Here is a 16,902-nt window from a genome sequence, read left to right on the forward strand (position 1 = left end):
CCCGTGTTTTCTAACATCTTCGGTTTTCCTCCGTAGCGCTACCGCGCCAATATTGAGGAATTTTAAATGAAGACGGCTGTGAGCAGCCGAGGCTTAGACTGGACCAAGCAGGAAAAAGATTATCGCAACTCATACACAACGGAGGAGCGCAACCTTAATAAACGCAAACGACTCTGACTAAAGTCATCATGCAATATGTTTGTTTTTTTTTCACCTCTTCGTCTCGAAAGCAGATTGTACGCATGCATCCGCGAATGCCAACTGCAACCGACACCGCGTGAAACAAAGGTATGACCATAACAAAAATTTATTTCGTAACATGTCGCGTCGGTTATCAATTTGAGTGTCTCACATTATGCAAAAACTTTTCATCCGCCTGCCTGTCCGCGTGGCCTAATGGATAAGGCGCCTGATTCCGGATCAGGAGATTGCAGGTTCGAGTCCAGTCGCGGACGCTCCAGTTTTTCGGCTTTTTTTTTTTTTTTTTTTTTTGTCTGTCGCTGCATGTTACAGCATTACTTTTATTCAACGCCTGCTGGACCCTCCACGTGGGGCCGAATGGAATAGACGCATTATTGAGGATCGGAACCCCTCCACACTTCGACATCGAATTTTTCAGTTCATTTTTTTTTTCTCACAGGTGCACCGTTACTCTGAACAACATGCAGCACCTGGTGCTACATGTCCGCATGGCATCACAACACTGTCCTGTTCGAAAAGGCGTCTCAAGCGTGCCAGCGGACCTGTTTGAATGGCCATAGCTGGGCCATGTCACCAATAATTTCTCCTGGTGGCCAGTCAGGTTATGAAATACTGTTGGATCAATTGCCAGTAGGTTCGATAATTTCGGACAGCTTTTTTTTTCACGCGCATGTACGCATGAGGCCATACCGTGTGGGAAATTTCCACGGATAATTACCCAGCCTAGCTTCACTTGTGGATGCTGTGGCGCTAAGGGCACATCAATTGTGTTTCGACTCGTACGTAACCTTCAGGAGTGGAACGCGAGTGAACAAGAATCTCAGCACGATTGGAATCCACGAGAAAACCTGACAGTGTCTTGTATTTAAGCCATAAAACCAGACTACTCATTAAGAACTGCATGCACAGGATGTTTTAAACATTTCTGGCGATGACATTCGTATCGCCTTTTCACATTGCTTTAAGGTGGCGGACATGTTCTGAAAGCAGCCAGGATGCTTGTAATACGAACGATCATCCACGCATCCAGTCAGGATTTTCCTCAATGTTCTGGTGATTCTGCATGATCTGGTACATCAAATTCGTATCAGCGGAGAACACGCCCTGGCCATTGTGTCACGACGGACGCCACATTACATGCGGTATCGTAGCTCAGGGCATATTTACCGTGACATACGTTTCCTTCTCTGTGCACTTTGCCCGCGACATGGCTACTAAGAGGCATGATGCTTCAAGCTCTGCTTACCGATCCGGAGAAGTGTCACGCTATTATGGGTGTGATTGATTCAGGCGAAGTGGCCGCAGGGACCACTCCAAAAGCGAACGAGGAGGCCAATCATACCTCCCAGTCAGCAGCGGTCAAAGACGCTGCAAAGTTGGTCGGTGCCAATCATGGTTCTCGCGAAGCGAAGCAAGGCTCCTAAATGTTAAGGCAACCGTGGCGGCAGGCACGTTCCCAGGATTTTCTTTAAGGGGGGGGAGGGGGGCAAGCCCAAGGTAACTCTTCCTATGCAAATTAGGGTGATAGCTTTATTTATTTATTTATTTATTTCAGAAGTACTGCCGACCTCTCATATGGGACTTTAGGCAGGAGTGGGTCACAACACAAAACAGATTTGGAAACAATTCTAGAAGCGCAACAGGAAAATTTGCAAAGTTGCCGTTACTAGTAGAAAGGTGGATAAAGCTCACCATCCGCCATAAAGACGCGTAAATCCGCAAAAGAGAATTGAAATAAGGTGTACCTCACAGGTACGCTTGTGAGATACACCACTCCTTTACTTGGCAAATCAGGAAGCACATCAAATGGACTCGCCCATGACAGAAGCGCAGGAAGAACGCTGCCAAGAACAAGTCAACAAACGAAAGTGAAAAAAAAAACAGATTTTTAGTAGCGTTTTTTGAATTAGCCCTGGAAGAATTATAGAGAAATTTGCGGAACAATCACAGTTCTTTTGGATCCCTCTTTTATTGCTCTACCAATTTAAGTGCCAAAACCGACCCGGGTTCCTCTTTGGGAAGTTGCGTAACGATGCGTGGGCGCCAGTTCCGTACAACCGCAGCGCAGGACGCTGCAGTTCAAGGTTAGAAAGGTTAGAAGGTTTGGTTAGAAACTGCAAGGTTAGAAATACTCACATTAGCACAGCAGAGAAGTGGCAACGTCAGGGGGCTCCACTGATAACTGTAGAAGCGTGATTCAAAACACGCGGAATTATTCTCCTCTTCCGGCGGCCTTTTCTCTACTTCCTTTTTTAATAAAGAGAAGTTGATCCGTAATATTTTCACAAACAACAGTTAAATTTGTTCATTTTCGCTTTTCCTTCCTATTTCGCTGATGCCTTGACTCTCTCCCTTAGTAGATCGCTTAATTTCTCTACTCCTTGCGACACTTCTTTCCAGTTGCCAATTTTGCATGAGAAGTGCTGCACAACTAGGGAAAAGCCAGACGAGGTAACGGGTGACAATCATATTGTTTATAGTTTTACCGGTTATTGCAGGATCTGATGATGGACGCCGTTCAGCATTATTTTATTTTCCAGCTTACCTAACCCATATCGCGGGTATATGCTTCCAAGGAAAGAATGAATTCCGTGACTCGAGGAAAGAATGAATCAAAAGGAAAAGTTTAACGCAGCTGGCATTTTCTGCGGCCGCAACCCGTTCCTCGAGCATACAGATCAGCTGACTACGAACCGAATCCCTTTCATGGTCCCGGGGTCGGGGGGGGGGGGGGGGGGGTAGGTGTGTCTCAACAACGAAGGCTGAACTAACAAGGGAACAGCGATGCGCGTGATCTGTGAATAGAAGGTGACAACTGAACTCGTCTCGAGTTAGTCGCGCGGGCACCGAATCGATGAGAAAACTGGTCTTCACGCTGCTGGAGATGCTGATAACTGCCATCCAAAGGAGGGAAAATATTTATAGCCATTCCACTCTGGGAAGATGGAATGGCAGCGAGAGCTGACGATAGCCAAAGCTCTTAAATGAAAAGCGAAGTGCTTCGCCCACTCATGGGGAGTGCTTAAGGCCTGGTTCACCTTCGCCGTGGGTCGCCCCGGCATTGCACTACCTTTGGATCGACCCATTTAGGCGTGGCGGTGCAGCGGTGGTGTAGAGGTAGAGCATCCGCCTCGCGTGCGAGAGGACGGTGGTACGAATCCCGGTGCCGCGCAATTTTCCACCGGTTTAAAGAAAAAGAAAATCGGCGTGTTGATAAAATTGCACAAAAACGCCTGGCGTGCGGCCTGATCCCGGTGACCAAAACCGGTTACGCACTCCCTCACCAGAGCAGTATTGGCCACCCTGGTGCAGTACTTCGCCACAACCTCCTATATGAATACAATGAAACCCCGGCCCTCAGTCCCCAGCAGCTGCGAAGAAACTGATCACGGTGGCGGTCAGACCTGCGACACAGCAGAGGGTGCTAAGAATCCCTGGTTCCGGACATGGACAGGCCGCCATTCGAATATGAACCTGGCAACGTTTAACGCTAGAGCGTCATCTAGTGAGGCGAGTCTAGTAGCGCTATTAGAGGGCAGTAAATGAGATATAATAGGGCTCAGTGAAGTTAGCAGGACAAAAGAAGCATATAGAGTGCTAAGAAGCGGGCACGTCCTCAGTTACCGGGGGCTTAGCGGAGACACGAGAACTAGCCCCCGTATTCACATAACGCACCTCGACTTTGACCCTCCACTCGAAATGCTCCTTGAGGGTGGTTTCTCATTTCACAAATCGCCCGTAATTACGTAATCCTTGCTTCAAACCATTCAGTTTAATTAGCTTGTCATCCCTATGAAGATCCAAGCTCAACGAGGAAGTCACCAACCATGAAATGGCATTCAGAATTATACCTGCACGTATACACAGGTTAATGTAATGTTTTGTTCGAATAAAAGAGACAGACTAACAATACAACAGAGTAGAGTTTTCTGCATCACATTATTTTTTATTCCAATAAATAAAGGTGTAGCAATGTAGTGACAGCACCTAATACAGAGAGTGCTAGCAAGTGGTAGCAGATATATCTCGCACACCTTTATTGCGAACCTCCCAGCTCTCTATAGGGTTCATTATGTAAGTGCTAGATCGCTGTTTTCGGTCTTGCTGAGCAAGCGGTAGACCAGCTGAAAAATGTTTCTTCGCAAATAAAAATAAATAAAAACAGTATGAGCTAATTAATGTAAAAAAATCGCGCTCTAGGACACAAGCTTCTTAAACTAATGTATTATTACGAAATGTAAACTAAAGAAAACGAATACAGTACCTAAGCTAGTTTCATGGACCTTCTTTAACATCGTTGTATGTTTATTACCGACTCCTTCTCTTTGCAGGAACAAGGTTGCCAACACACGCACGAAGAGCAACTGCCTTTCCAACTGTGCTGTGTTTGCTGCGCTTGCATTGGTGTGCAAGTGGAGGAGAGGTCCAGTTAATGTCCTGCTGCACTATAATAGGCGTCGAAATATTCTGCTTAAGACATCTGTCATTTTTCTGATATCCTACCAGCTCAAACGTCACCACTAAAAGCGGTTTGACTGAATGTATTTGCCTTCATAGACACGTTGTAGCTGAAGTCATTGTATTTTTCGTCCAGATGGCCTTTCTTCAGTCACACTTATTAAGTCAGTATGTACCCCTTAATCCCCTTAATAATTTCTGGTCAATTCAAGTGGCAATTTTTTTCTAAAACAATAAATTAACATTATTCTCGCCTTTTTATACTTTGGTAGTATGCAATACAGCGTGAACTCTGATCCTACAAACAGAAGCAGTAATGAAGGAGAAGAAAGGGGGTTGACCAAGGGGCGCAATATTTAATAATCATATCATGAGAAGCCAACAAGCAAAGTCACCAAAGACAACATAAGGGAAATTACTTGTACTTACTAATTGAATTAAAGAAATGATAAATTAATGGCAATGAAGGTGAATGAAAAAAAAATAACTTGCCGTAGGTGGGGAACGATCTAGATTTAGTAGTAGTGGTAGTAGTTAGTTCTAGTAGTAAAATATAAATACACAAGAAAGTGTGTGGGAAAACAGCGCCGCGGCAGCTCAATTGGTTAGAGCATCGCACGCGTAATGCGAAGACGTGGGATCGTTCCCTACATATGGCAAGTTTTTTCATCCACTTTCATTGCCATAATTTGTCGTTTCTTTAATTCAATGAGTAAGTACAAGTAATTTCTCCTATGTTGTCTTTGGTGTCTTTTCTTCTTTGCTTCTCAGGATATAAACAGAAGCAGAAGTACTGCTCACAAACATATTCTAGAATAAAACACAACCTTTGTTCAAGACAGTAGCCTGTCGGATTTAGCCACTCGATAGCATGCAGTGGTAAATCTTTGTAGAGTGTATATTGTTTCTATCCTGGTTCTAGCTTCAGCTTAAGATGAATAATGAGGGCCGGAAGAATAAGATTCTTCCATTGGATGCGGATGACAGTTAGCTTCCATGGGGCTTGCAGAACTTCAGCAATTGACCGAGGTACAAAACCTAGGGTAGCATGGTGTCTTGTGGGATTCCAAAATAGGCCAAATGGTGATGCAGTATATATAGTATATATTGAAGAAGGGTAAAAAGGACACCGACCACTGAATGAATACCAGAAAAGACGTTTCGGCTCCCCAGACGAGAGCCTTGTTCTCAATGAAATCAAGGACGTGCGATACGATGGTTATATGGCTTTAAAATATGACGTAAGCAGCGCGTGTAGATGGGGGGGGGGGGGAGGGTTCCGTCATTCCGGTTGAGGGTGCTATTTGTCATTTGGATTAGTAGGGATTCCAAGTGGTGTCTTGACGCCAAATTTCTTCCTTTTTCTAATATCTTGGCGTTATCCCAATCAATCCTGTGGCCCAAGTCATCTGCATATTCTGCCAAGGCGTTTGAGGCGGCTTTTTCTTTTTGACATCGTTGACATGCCGTTTCAACCGCTGTTCGAAATTCCCTGTCTCGCCGATATATACGCAGTCGCAGTCTTCACATGGAATCCCGTAGACGATGCCAGGAAACTTAGTCTTTGGAAGCTTGTCTTTCACGTTTACCAGCCGGTGGCGTAATTTTTGGGACGGCACGTGAGCTACCTGGACGTCATAGCCACGTAGAACGCGGGCTAAGCCCTCGCTCACACCGGGCGCATACGCTTTGGGGGCACGTTTTCTTGGGAGCACACAGTCAGGCTTCGGGGGCTGAGACAGATGGCGTTCCACCGAGTTCACAAAAGACCTCGGGTAGCCACATGCCGAGAGATTACGGTGCACCTCTTGTAGGTCGGCAGCCCGGCTTTGTGGCGTTGTGCAGATACGCTTGGTTCTGCCGACAAGAGAGGCTACTACCGATCTCTTCTGGTTCATTGGGTGCACTGAATTAAAATGCAGATACCTGCCTGTGTGTGTGCTCTTTCTGTACACGGTAAATGCCAGACTACGCCGGTCACGTTTCACGAGGACGAGCAGAAAAAGAAGCTCGCCGTCTTTTTCTTCCTCGACTGTGAATTGGATAGACGCTTCAATACTGTTCAAATGTGACAAAAATGAAGTCCAACGCCTAATCCAAATGACACATAGCACCCTCAACCGGATTGACGGAACCCTCCCCCCCCGCATCTACACGCGCTGCTTACGTCATATTTTAAAGCCATATAAACATCGTATCGCACGTCCTTGATTTCATTGTGAACAAGGGTCCCGTCAGGGGAGCCCAAATGTCTTTTCGGTTTTTAATTTAAATAATTTCTTAATTTAATTTATATATTTTTTTATTTAATTTAATTTCACTTCTTTTTTTTGTTACTTGTGAGGCACACTCTCCGCGCCTGGCCTCGTGGCGCAATTAGCGAAAAGCAGCTCGGCTGTGTGGCGCAGTTTTCTCGTGTGTATTGAATCTTAGTGGGACAAGTTCGTGACGCTTTCTCTGACCTCCCAACATGATTGTAACTAATTTTGTTGCATCCTGGGATAATTTCGAGGTGCACTCGCCGCGCCTGTCGTGACGCCGCGAAAAGCAGCTAGGTCATGGTGACAAAGTTCGGCGCGTCTTACTGCGACGAGCTTGTGACAGTTTCTGTGTCCCCGCAACATCTTAAACCACCTTCTTTCCGTACTCACGTTTGTCAAAAAATAGACGAGCAATTGCCAAGATTAATGACACGGGAGTGTTTTGCTTGCGATGGCAGAACGCGCAAAAGATAACGCCAAGGAGTTCAAACACCAGGAACTGGAAACTTCTGCCTTCTGGATGCCAGAAGACAGGCTTTGTACCCATGCATTTGTCTTGAGTGCGACTAGAAGGAATTCTGCAAGCGTCCAGCATGGTCTGATTGAGGACCTGTGTTGTGGCCACCTCTGCATATTCATAGCGAGCTGTCGCGTTGATTGCAGGCAAGTTCTTTTTTTTGGGGGGGGGGGGGGGGGGGAAGGGACGCGCAGTAGCCCATGTATTTGTGCGCTTAAATTGCAGGAAATATAGTCCCGGGAAGAGGGGAATGCTTGGAAATAGGATGTTCAAGATGAGTCGGGTGTATACTACGGCATGTATGTAACAGCGAACTGTCTTTGTTTGTAATGGCGCCCATTCACCACTTTCACATGTTTCGTCTCTACACGGATTATTCGTATTTGTTAATACAAATATGACACATGCTCGTAATTTACTTTCAGCTGAAGTCGTCCGGTGTAGCTTCGTACGGGATCCACTGCTGCTTACCTGGTGCCACAACGTTGGATGAAAGCACAAAAAGCCCGCGACGAGCATTTATATACAATTGAATAAACATGTCCTCATTTCGCAAGGCATCTTAAAATTAAATTAAATTATGGGGTTTTACGTGCCGAAACCACTTTATGATTATGAGGCACGCCGTAGTGGAGGACTCCGGAAATTCCGACCACCTGGGGTTCTTTAACGTGCACCTAAATGTAAGCACACGGGTGTTTTCGCATTTCGCCCCCATCGAAATGCGGCCGCCGTGGCCGGGATTCGATCCCGCGACCTCGTGATCAGCAGCCCAACACCACAGCCACTGAGCAACCAAGGCGGGTTCGCAAGGCATCTTGCGTCTTTATGAAATTGCACGTGGGACGTATTCGATGGAGGTTTGCAAAGATCGTTCGCAATCATTTTTACTTAATAGTAATAGTAAAAGAATTTCGCACAAAAAACGCCCGCGGTTGAGCTGTTGAAGCGCAACCGGCGTGACGTGTAACAGATAGCATTCAAAACGCGCACGCACGAAAGCCAAATCGGAAGTGTGGCTCAGGTGTTAACGCCTCCAGATTGGTTCGCTGCAGTCAAATCAGCTGTTGGGCTCCATGGGAATGTCCGCTCTTGTTGAATTCTTTCCCTACGAGTGCGCCCTTCAAACAGGCTCATTTTCCTTTCAAAGCCAGTTATAACAGGCGGTAACAGCGGCTGTCTTTCGCAGAAACGACCTACAATGCCGTCCGTTATTTGCGCGACGCCGTGGAGCATACTGCAAGACCCATTATTAACGCGACAGCGTTAAGGAGCTCGTGTCGCAGAAAACCCGGTGTCGTCGGCGTCGGCGTCCACGGCGTTGGCCGTGAGCGATAAATCCGAGAAGGCACTTCATAAATAAAAAACATCTTGCAAGATGGGCTGATGGGAATCGAACCAGGGTCTCCCCGCAGTGCGAGACGGAGACGCTACCACTCGGCCACGAGTTCGTCCCTTCAAAACGGGACAAAATCCCCTCTAGTGAATGCGGTGTTGCCTTAAAAACGTGCAGTAGAAAGTTATACTGCGGCGTATATCGGTAATTATGACCATGTAACTTACAGAAGTCGCAGTTTCACGAGTAGCGAAGTACGTTTCCGCTAAATTTCTTCTGCGCTCTGCGCAAACGCAGAGCCATCTCGCTGCAAAAACAGAAGACCCCCTCCTCGAAATGTACGCTGCTGTCCCGACACGTGGCGCGCCACTCGCCCCATGATCGCTTCCGCCTACGTGGCGCGTCGGGGCCCGGCTATCTGTGCCGATCGCGACGTTTGGCTGGAGTAGCGCGCTTGAGTAGGCGGTGCGAACGGGGTGCGATAACGCTATCGCGTTCCACTCTTGAAGGCGAAGCTTAAGCGTCCTCCAATTATTTCTGTCCCAGTTCAAATTTTCTGAGATAGATCTCTTACGCCAAGAGGTCATGGCTCAGAAACGACATGATCCGCTCTCCTTACGCGGGTTGCTCAGCATTGATGCGATGGACAGCGGCATGTTCAGAACGTACTTCCGTTTTGAAAAGAGAGGTGTACGCAGGCTACAGATGGCCTTGCGCATGCCTGAAACGGTTGCAGTGCCGCAGACTGTCAGTTGCCTTGGACGAAGCACTGTGTATAATAGTTTGAGAGCTAGGCTACCTGAACCGACTGTGCGACATTGAGTACCAGTTTGGCCTGCACTTCTCGACCATATATATTGTCCTTGACGGTCGAAGTTCTCCGGCACATCAATGAGCGGTTCTTTCACCTTCTGGACGACGCGAAAAACACCACTTGGCTAAACATAGAAAACCTAGAGAAGTTCTCGAAGGTAACACGCAATTGCAGCAAAATTAAGGCTTCAATTCTGGGAGTCGAAATTTATGATATACCTATTTAAATTTACAGGCCATTCGCGCGAAAGGTGCCCCGCTTTTGAATTGCTGGGCGTTCATGGATGGCACTGCGAGAGCAATATGACGAAAATTAGTACAACTTTACCTCAGTGGTCACAAGCGATTCCATGCCCTCAAACACCAGGCTATAGTGTGCCCGAATGGAATGATTTGCCACTTAAATGGGTCGCATCCGGGCAGCAAACATGATGTCGGTGAGTAATGAAGCAGCAGCGCTAAAGACCAGCAAGCGCACCTCGCCTAAAATACCGTTACTTCATATTCTTTACTCCTCCTGCACCTACTGTTGAAGCAGACATGGTGAAGCGGTGGTGCTAATGCAGAATTCCACTTTTTTTGGTAATTTCGACAATAGCGAAGTATACGTGATGCTGGAAAAGCTCGTTTAGGCCATCACTATTGCCTCTACGGGGACCTTGCATAGCCATTGCGGCCACTTCTGTTAAAGCCCTATGGTGGTCCATTCTTGATTAGAGAGCAGTGCGCATTCAACAAAGCCATGTGTAGTGCAAGAGTGGGGTTTCGGGAAAATTTCGTGTCTCTTTGCCTTTGTAGAGTTTAAGAAAAACCAGAAGACGTTCCATCAGAATATGGGACGCATGTGCAAAGCGAGGGTACTTTCCGCAAACTTTCATACCTGCTTGCACAGCGCCCAGGTGTCGCAGTACTTTGGCCTTGAACCACAATCTCTTCAAGTTTACCTTAACCCCCGTAAGCGCAGCGACAGGTCGCAAGTTTGAAAACAAGTTTTATTGAACTGCACAGTCACTATGACACCAGTACAGCTTTCAGTCTATGTGTGTTTCAGTCTTGTGTTTATGAGATCACTGATTTCTTCTGTGTGTCTGCTGAACACATCTTCAATATGGTGGAGCAGTTCTTAAGCCTTTTCTATACTGTTCTGTGCTAATTGCTGTCTCATGACATAAGTTCAGCAAGACCTGCAGAATAGGAGCTCTTTAATACAAATAGTTTATTTTGACTTCTATAAAGCTGCACTTTATAAAAGCGATGCACTACTTTCACTGCGCGGGTGAAAGATAAAGCTGTTTAGCCCTCCAATGGGGAGAATCCTGAAGAAGTGGAAAGCAGACTCTCGCAGGTACCGGAGAACCTTGTCAGGGATTCAAAAGCGTAACAGTCCTCTTAGGGTTTGCCAAGAGGGTTGCCATGGAAACCCTAAGTTCGTGCCTGACTCCAGAGTTCTACAAGCTCGTGAAAAGTGCGGTCCTGCTCCATGTTCGCAAAATTAAGGGAAGGTTGTGGCCACAGGAAATAAGAGTTTGCTCTGAGCACATTCTTTCCCAGCCCGGTGGCACACCCGCACCTTTCCAAAGTGCTTGCTTTGCCAACCTCGAGGTGTCCTCGAAAGTAGCTGTTTGATGTGTCAATGACAACGGGAATTATTCCTTAATTCATGTACTTGAAAGATAAACCACTGATTGGGTTTTACTGGATCGGGTCTGTGTCACCATGTTTGATGAAATGCCTCTGCGACAAAACTCGCAATATGACATTGAAAAGACACCATTTGTGGCAAACTAAGCCTCTGTAGTCCTCCTTTACGGAATTTCTAAAGCATGGGTGCAGCCTTTGGCGTTTGCAGTGGGACTAACAAAAATGTATGCTAGTGGCATTAGGAGGCTTCCATTTTTCTTAATTGAGCAGCTAAGCATAATTCAATTGCTAAGACAGTGGTGTGCGATCAGGGGAAAAACAATGTCACACTTCGAGAGCAGTTAAACGTAACTCCAGATCAACCATTTTCGAAGTGTGTGGTCACAAAGTTTTTCTGTTTGGCACTCGGCACATTAAGAAGTCCCCCATAAATAACCTGCGTGCCCCTCACAAACTTGTCATTGGCATGGGCACTATTGAATAGAAACACATTGTGGACATATACATGAACTGTGATCCAATGAGAATGAAATTGACAAAGATACTGACAGATTATTACATTTACAAATTGCTTTTAACAGTATGAAGGTAACATTTGCACTGAGGCACTGAGCGAGTCCATGTGGGTGGCATTGACAGTCATGACTGCTCTGAGAGTCATGATAGCTGTGATTCATGTCTACAGCAGGGTTTATTGATAATTTAGAAGCTATTTGTCTCAACAAAAAAAGCATCACTGCGGGGCCTGGCAAGATGGACTATGCGTTCACTGTTGACAGTAGTCGGTTGGAGTTTTCGCAGAAGGCAGTAAAGTTGTTAAAATGCTAGGGACTTGACAGCCCCAGGCAGCTTAACACAATTCTTAGCTCGCTTGTCACCATCCAGGCTGTCGCCTTGCTGTTGAAAGACCTCTGCCAAAATTTCGGCTTAACTTTCCTACTGACGCACCAGTTGCAGCAGGACACTCTTGAGAATGTTTTTGGCACTATGAGGAGTCTTAGCTGCAATGCACATCGAAATGTGTTTCAGTTTATTGCTGCTCTGAAACATATTTTGGGGGGGGGAAGCTAATGAAATTCATATCTCTTGGGAGCTGTGAAATCGGGGACGCCTAATTATTGGTCAAAGCAAATGGATGGTGGTGCTGCTCTACCACCAGTCGTTGCTGAAGAGGCAGAGGGCCAAGTTCCTGCGGCGCACCTAGCGGTGACCTTCTAGATGCCGAAGGACAGAATGCATTGTAGTGCTTTACGGCTCGCCTCGTGCAGTAATTTAATAAGCACACGTCCTACGGAATGTGTTTGCAGCCGTTTTTTAAGACATGAGGAGGAGGTATTAGTAGGCCCACATCAGTTTATGGCCATGCTTCGGGCTTATGATGAGCCAGGGGGACTCTCTGCCAGCCTGGCACAGCCTTCCGATCTTCTTTTTGGGGTGGTAAACAACATCAAAAAAATATTTTTTATAAAAATTGGGGTTGTAGCTCATCTGCCTGGTGTCGTACATTAGGTAGGCACTGTTTTCGTCCAGAGGCTGTCACGCTGACTTCCTCCAACGGTTTTGTCGAGCAAGGCAGCTGCTTCATATAAGGCACGTAAATCGACTTCTACGAAGGCAGCGGGGAAAAAATTATCAGCTAAAAGAAAACTGCAAAAGTGAATATGAACCACGTGTGAGGAGTTAACACTAAAAGAAGCCTATATGTATCCATCAATAAACATGTAAACAGCAAGAATGGGTTGCAAGATGCATGTCATCAGTGTAAAATCAAACTGGACACGAAACTGACACTTCAAGCGCAGCACAAATATGTTTAGACGGCGCCAAATAATAATGAAATTTTAAGCACCCTTTCAATGAACATGCATACCCTGTACTAAATCTCCTGATAACCATATTTGACGAACGTCAGGTCAGGTATGGTCAGTTTATTTCGGTAAAGGCCCCTTTATCCGGGGTGTTACATAAGGGATGTCGTACATCTTGCAACAAACATTCAACGTGATAACAAACTAAACATTTGAAATGTGGTAGATACCCTCTGTAAACAAATACATACTCGTGACAAAATGTTAATTAGAAGAAAACAAACTGTTATTTCGGCTGAAGAGAAGAAACAGTGGCAATGAATAATTCACTTCGGTAACTAGTGGACGATTTGAATGAAAAAATTAAGAGACATTTCATACAATCGAAAACACGCGGTAGATGATGAATTTGTACAAGAAAGTGTAATTTATTTGTCAAAATTGAAGGAACCTCAGCAATTAACACATGGTGATCATTTGTATATACAACATGGTGGGGAAGGGCATTCCAATCTGTTGCTGTTCGAGAAAAAGAAGCAGAGAAGGTAGTTGTGTGTGAGCGTGGTTTTAAAACTTGGAGCGGATGGCGAGCGCGTTGTGATATTCTGCGGGTGGAATGATAAATTGCACACCATTAAGTGAACTGTAGAAAAACATATGAAAGATACCAACCCTGGCTATCTTGCCGATTCCTGACGGTCACCTGAAGGTGCCGGAAGTTTGAAGGAGGACTGGTCGTTGATAGTAACGAATTGCTCGAGGTTAGTGAGGAACGTTTCTAGCCATTTTAATACATCCACGCCTAAATTTTAGAAAAAGAAAGTTTATGTAATAACTGACAATGAGGGACGTTGTCGAAAGCTTCTTCATAGTCGAGGAAGGTTGCATCACTTTGTTAGTTACAGTCAAAATTCGCATGAAGGTCGTGAAGGAAACGAGCTAGTTGGGTCTGGAAAAAAAGCCCTTACGAAATACATGCTCTGTAGGATGAAAAAAACGGTTGGCGTCGAAATGGTCCATGATGAGTGAGTAAATGACGTACCCCATTATCTTACATGGAAGACACGGTAAGGAGATGGGGTGATAATTTATTGGGTTATTCCTGTTGCCTCCCTTGTAGATTGGAATGGCCTTTCCTACTTTCCACTCATAAGGGAAGGTGCCTGCTGAAAGTGACTGAGAAAATAAGAGACACAAAAATGCAGCTTAGATATACGTAGTATTTTTTAACAGTTTCGAGTTAATACCATCGATACCAGTGGATGAAGAGAGCTTGAGGTTACCAATTACATTGGAGATACCATCTAAAGAGAACGTGATGGCCGGCAATACAGATACCATGTTACTAGAGATTAATTGTAGAGCAGAACTCGTATCTTTAGTAAAAATGGAGGCGAAGGCATTGTTGAACGAAATGACACAGTCGGTATCAGTCATGATATCTCCAGAATCGTCAGCAAGGGTTATGGCCCGAGCGTGAGGGGGGTTTATTACTTCCCAGAATTTCTTGGGGTTTTCTCTGAGTATTTTCGGTAAGTGTATGTTAAAAAAAGTATACTTGGCCCTGCGAACAGCAGATAAGTACAATTTTTCGGCAGAATAGTACTTCTCCCATGTGCTAGCATTCGTACTTTGCTTGACAGGTCTAAAAAATCTTTTTTTTTCTCATTTTCCAGTCGCTTTACATGGTTAGTGATCCATGGGTTCCGACGCTTTGGACGGAAGGTAATTTTCGGTATATGTTAGTCTGCTAATTCATTAATTTTACCTATAAACAGCGTACAATTAGTGTGAGTAGTTGGCTCGTAAATTCTAGATGCAAAGTTTGGTAAAAAGGCAGTCAGTTCGTCATTAATGGCTTCGAAGTTTCCTTTATCGTATAGGCTGATATTTTTGCGATATGTTCGACGTGGTGGCGCGGAAGAGAAAAAGGTAGCGTGAATAACTTTGTGGTCGCTGATAGCAGGAAGGAAGGTTAATGATGATAAGCTGTCGGTGTGATTGGGTAGTATAAGATGTAAGATGTTTGCTCTAAGAAACGAGCTGTGAAATACTAAAGTTCAAACAGACATCGGTGATCTCTCTAGCCTCAGCATTAGCTGATGCTGCTGAAGATAGGCCAAGCCAGTCAATACCAGGAAAGTTAGTCAACAACTTAAATAATATGACCGCTAGGACCGTGCGACAGTAACGTTGGATATAGTGCTGTGTAATTTTCCAAGGAAATTAGGGCTGTAAACAGGAGGTCGATAACACTCACCCAGCAGGACAGCCTGTGGGAAAGAGCGGATAAGTAGCCAGGCTATCTCAAGGCCAGTAGGAGGCGCGATTGGTGTACAGGGCAATTGCTCGCTAAATGCTACAAGAACCCCCCCTCTTCGCGTTGCTTGGCGGTCACAGCCATGAACTACGAAGTTGGACAAGTCAGATAATACCTCATTCTCACTAATCTCGGACGTCAGCCATGTTTCTTGGAAAATAAATAAATTACTGCCTGACGAAGAAACGAGGCTTGAGAAGTCTTCGCGTTTGGGAAGAAAACTGAGGGCGTTAGAGAAAATAACAGATAAGGAAAGATTATTCGTTGTGGTGATGTGGCGATGCTTAATCGAACCTCTATTGCACTATGATTGCTAGTGAATCTTCTTTACGGTTTTAGATGATTCATCATATTCGTGGCGTTTGAATCCTATGAGAGGTGTTTTGAAACGTAGTTTGAAAGGTGTTGCCATGGTTTTACCGGAAGAACAAGATGTTTGCGGGCGAAAAGAACAGCGGGTGAAAAGTTTTCGCCAATACTGTAGTTACTCCCTTTTAACTTACAACAATTAGAGAAGACCAATTCTTTTGTTTTATATTATGCAAACTTGGCAATAATTGGGTGGTTACAGCCAAGTCCATAGCGTCCCAGCCGGTGTGCATGCTCGATTTCTTTCGGATCGAGGCCTATGTCCATTTGCTCAAGAATGTTATTAATAAATAGTTTTTTTTCGATTGCGCAAACGTTTCCCATGGGTTGGGGTCAGGAATGCCATAAAATATTAATCTGTTTCTACGTGAACGGTTATCAGCATCCTCTATGAGGCTGGATACCAGGCGACCAGTTTCAGAGGTAGTAGCGTACACAGATTCTAATTCGCTTCTCAGGGGTATCAGTGCCTGGTAGCGTTGCTCCAGTTCCATCATTCACCTATTAAAGTCTGTTAGTGTTGCATCGTTGTACAAAAGTTGATTCTTTAGCCCTTTTACCTTAGTGATTAGTGTGCATTGTCCAACTGTCAGCTTCTGCAGCTCAGCAAAAACATGGCAGCACTGTAGCCTCGTGGACGCCACTACTAAAAAAACAATGTCCTGCATGCTGCTCTCTGGGCTCTTCTACTTTCTTGTTTGCAGTCGTAAAAAATATTCATAGGTCAAACGAAAAAATATGGGAGCGCCATGACGAAAGCGAGCTGCGTCTTATGGGAATGGCTTGCCCATTGCACGTAACCTATCCTTCCATGACGTTTTTTTGCCTGTCAGCTACACGCAGAGATGGACAAGGGAGGAGCTCTTCTGAGACTCCATTCTGCTTGGCCGACAGGACCTGTACATTTAGGTGCTCAGCATGATGTTCGTGAGATGGCGTCGGTGGGGAGGGCAGTGAAGGCAAGCAAGAAAGCATGAAATCTTCGTAATTCATCATATGCCCGTAACTTTGCTATTATTGCAATATTTCGAAATAGTCTTGTAGCTCTATGTTCGTCGTACACTATTACACAGTTGCCTTTACATAAGAAACTTCAAAGTTCAGAGTTGGTTTAGGAGCTCATTCCCAAAAGAATACGTTGTACGCTTATTTCACAAGCCTTTTGCGTATCTGCCGAA

At 45.3% G+C, this 16,902-nt stretch overlaps 1 non-coding gene across 1 annotated transcript; it reads left to right on the forward strand.

Annotated features, from left to right (window-relative positions):
* Positions 1-382: 382 nt before the first annotated feature.
* On the forward strand, positions 383-455 carry TRNAR-CCG (transfer RNA arginine (anticodon CCG)). The gene has a single exon. It is a non-coding gene; the product is annotated as a tRNA-Arg (tRNA).
* Positions 456-16,902: the final 16,447 nt, after the last annotated feature.

The sequence above is a fragment of the Dermacentor albipictus genome, unplaced genomic scaffold, assembly GCF_038994185.2.
Source record: "Dermacentor albipictus isolate Rhodes 1998 colony unplaced genomic scaffold, USDA_Dalb.pri_finalv2 scaffold_88, whole genome shotgun sequence".
Classification (NCBI taxonomy): Eukaryota; Metazoa; Arthropoda; class Arachnida; order Ixodida; family Ixodidae; genus Dermacentor; species Dermacentor albipictus.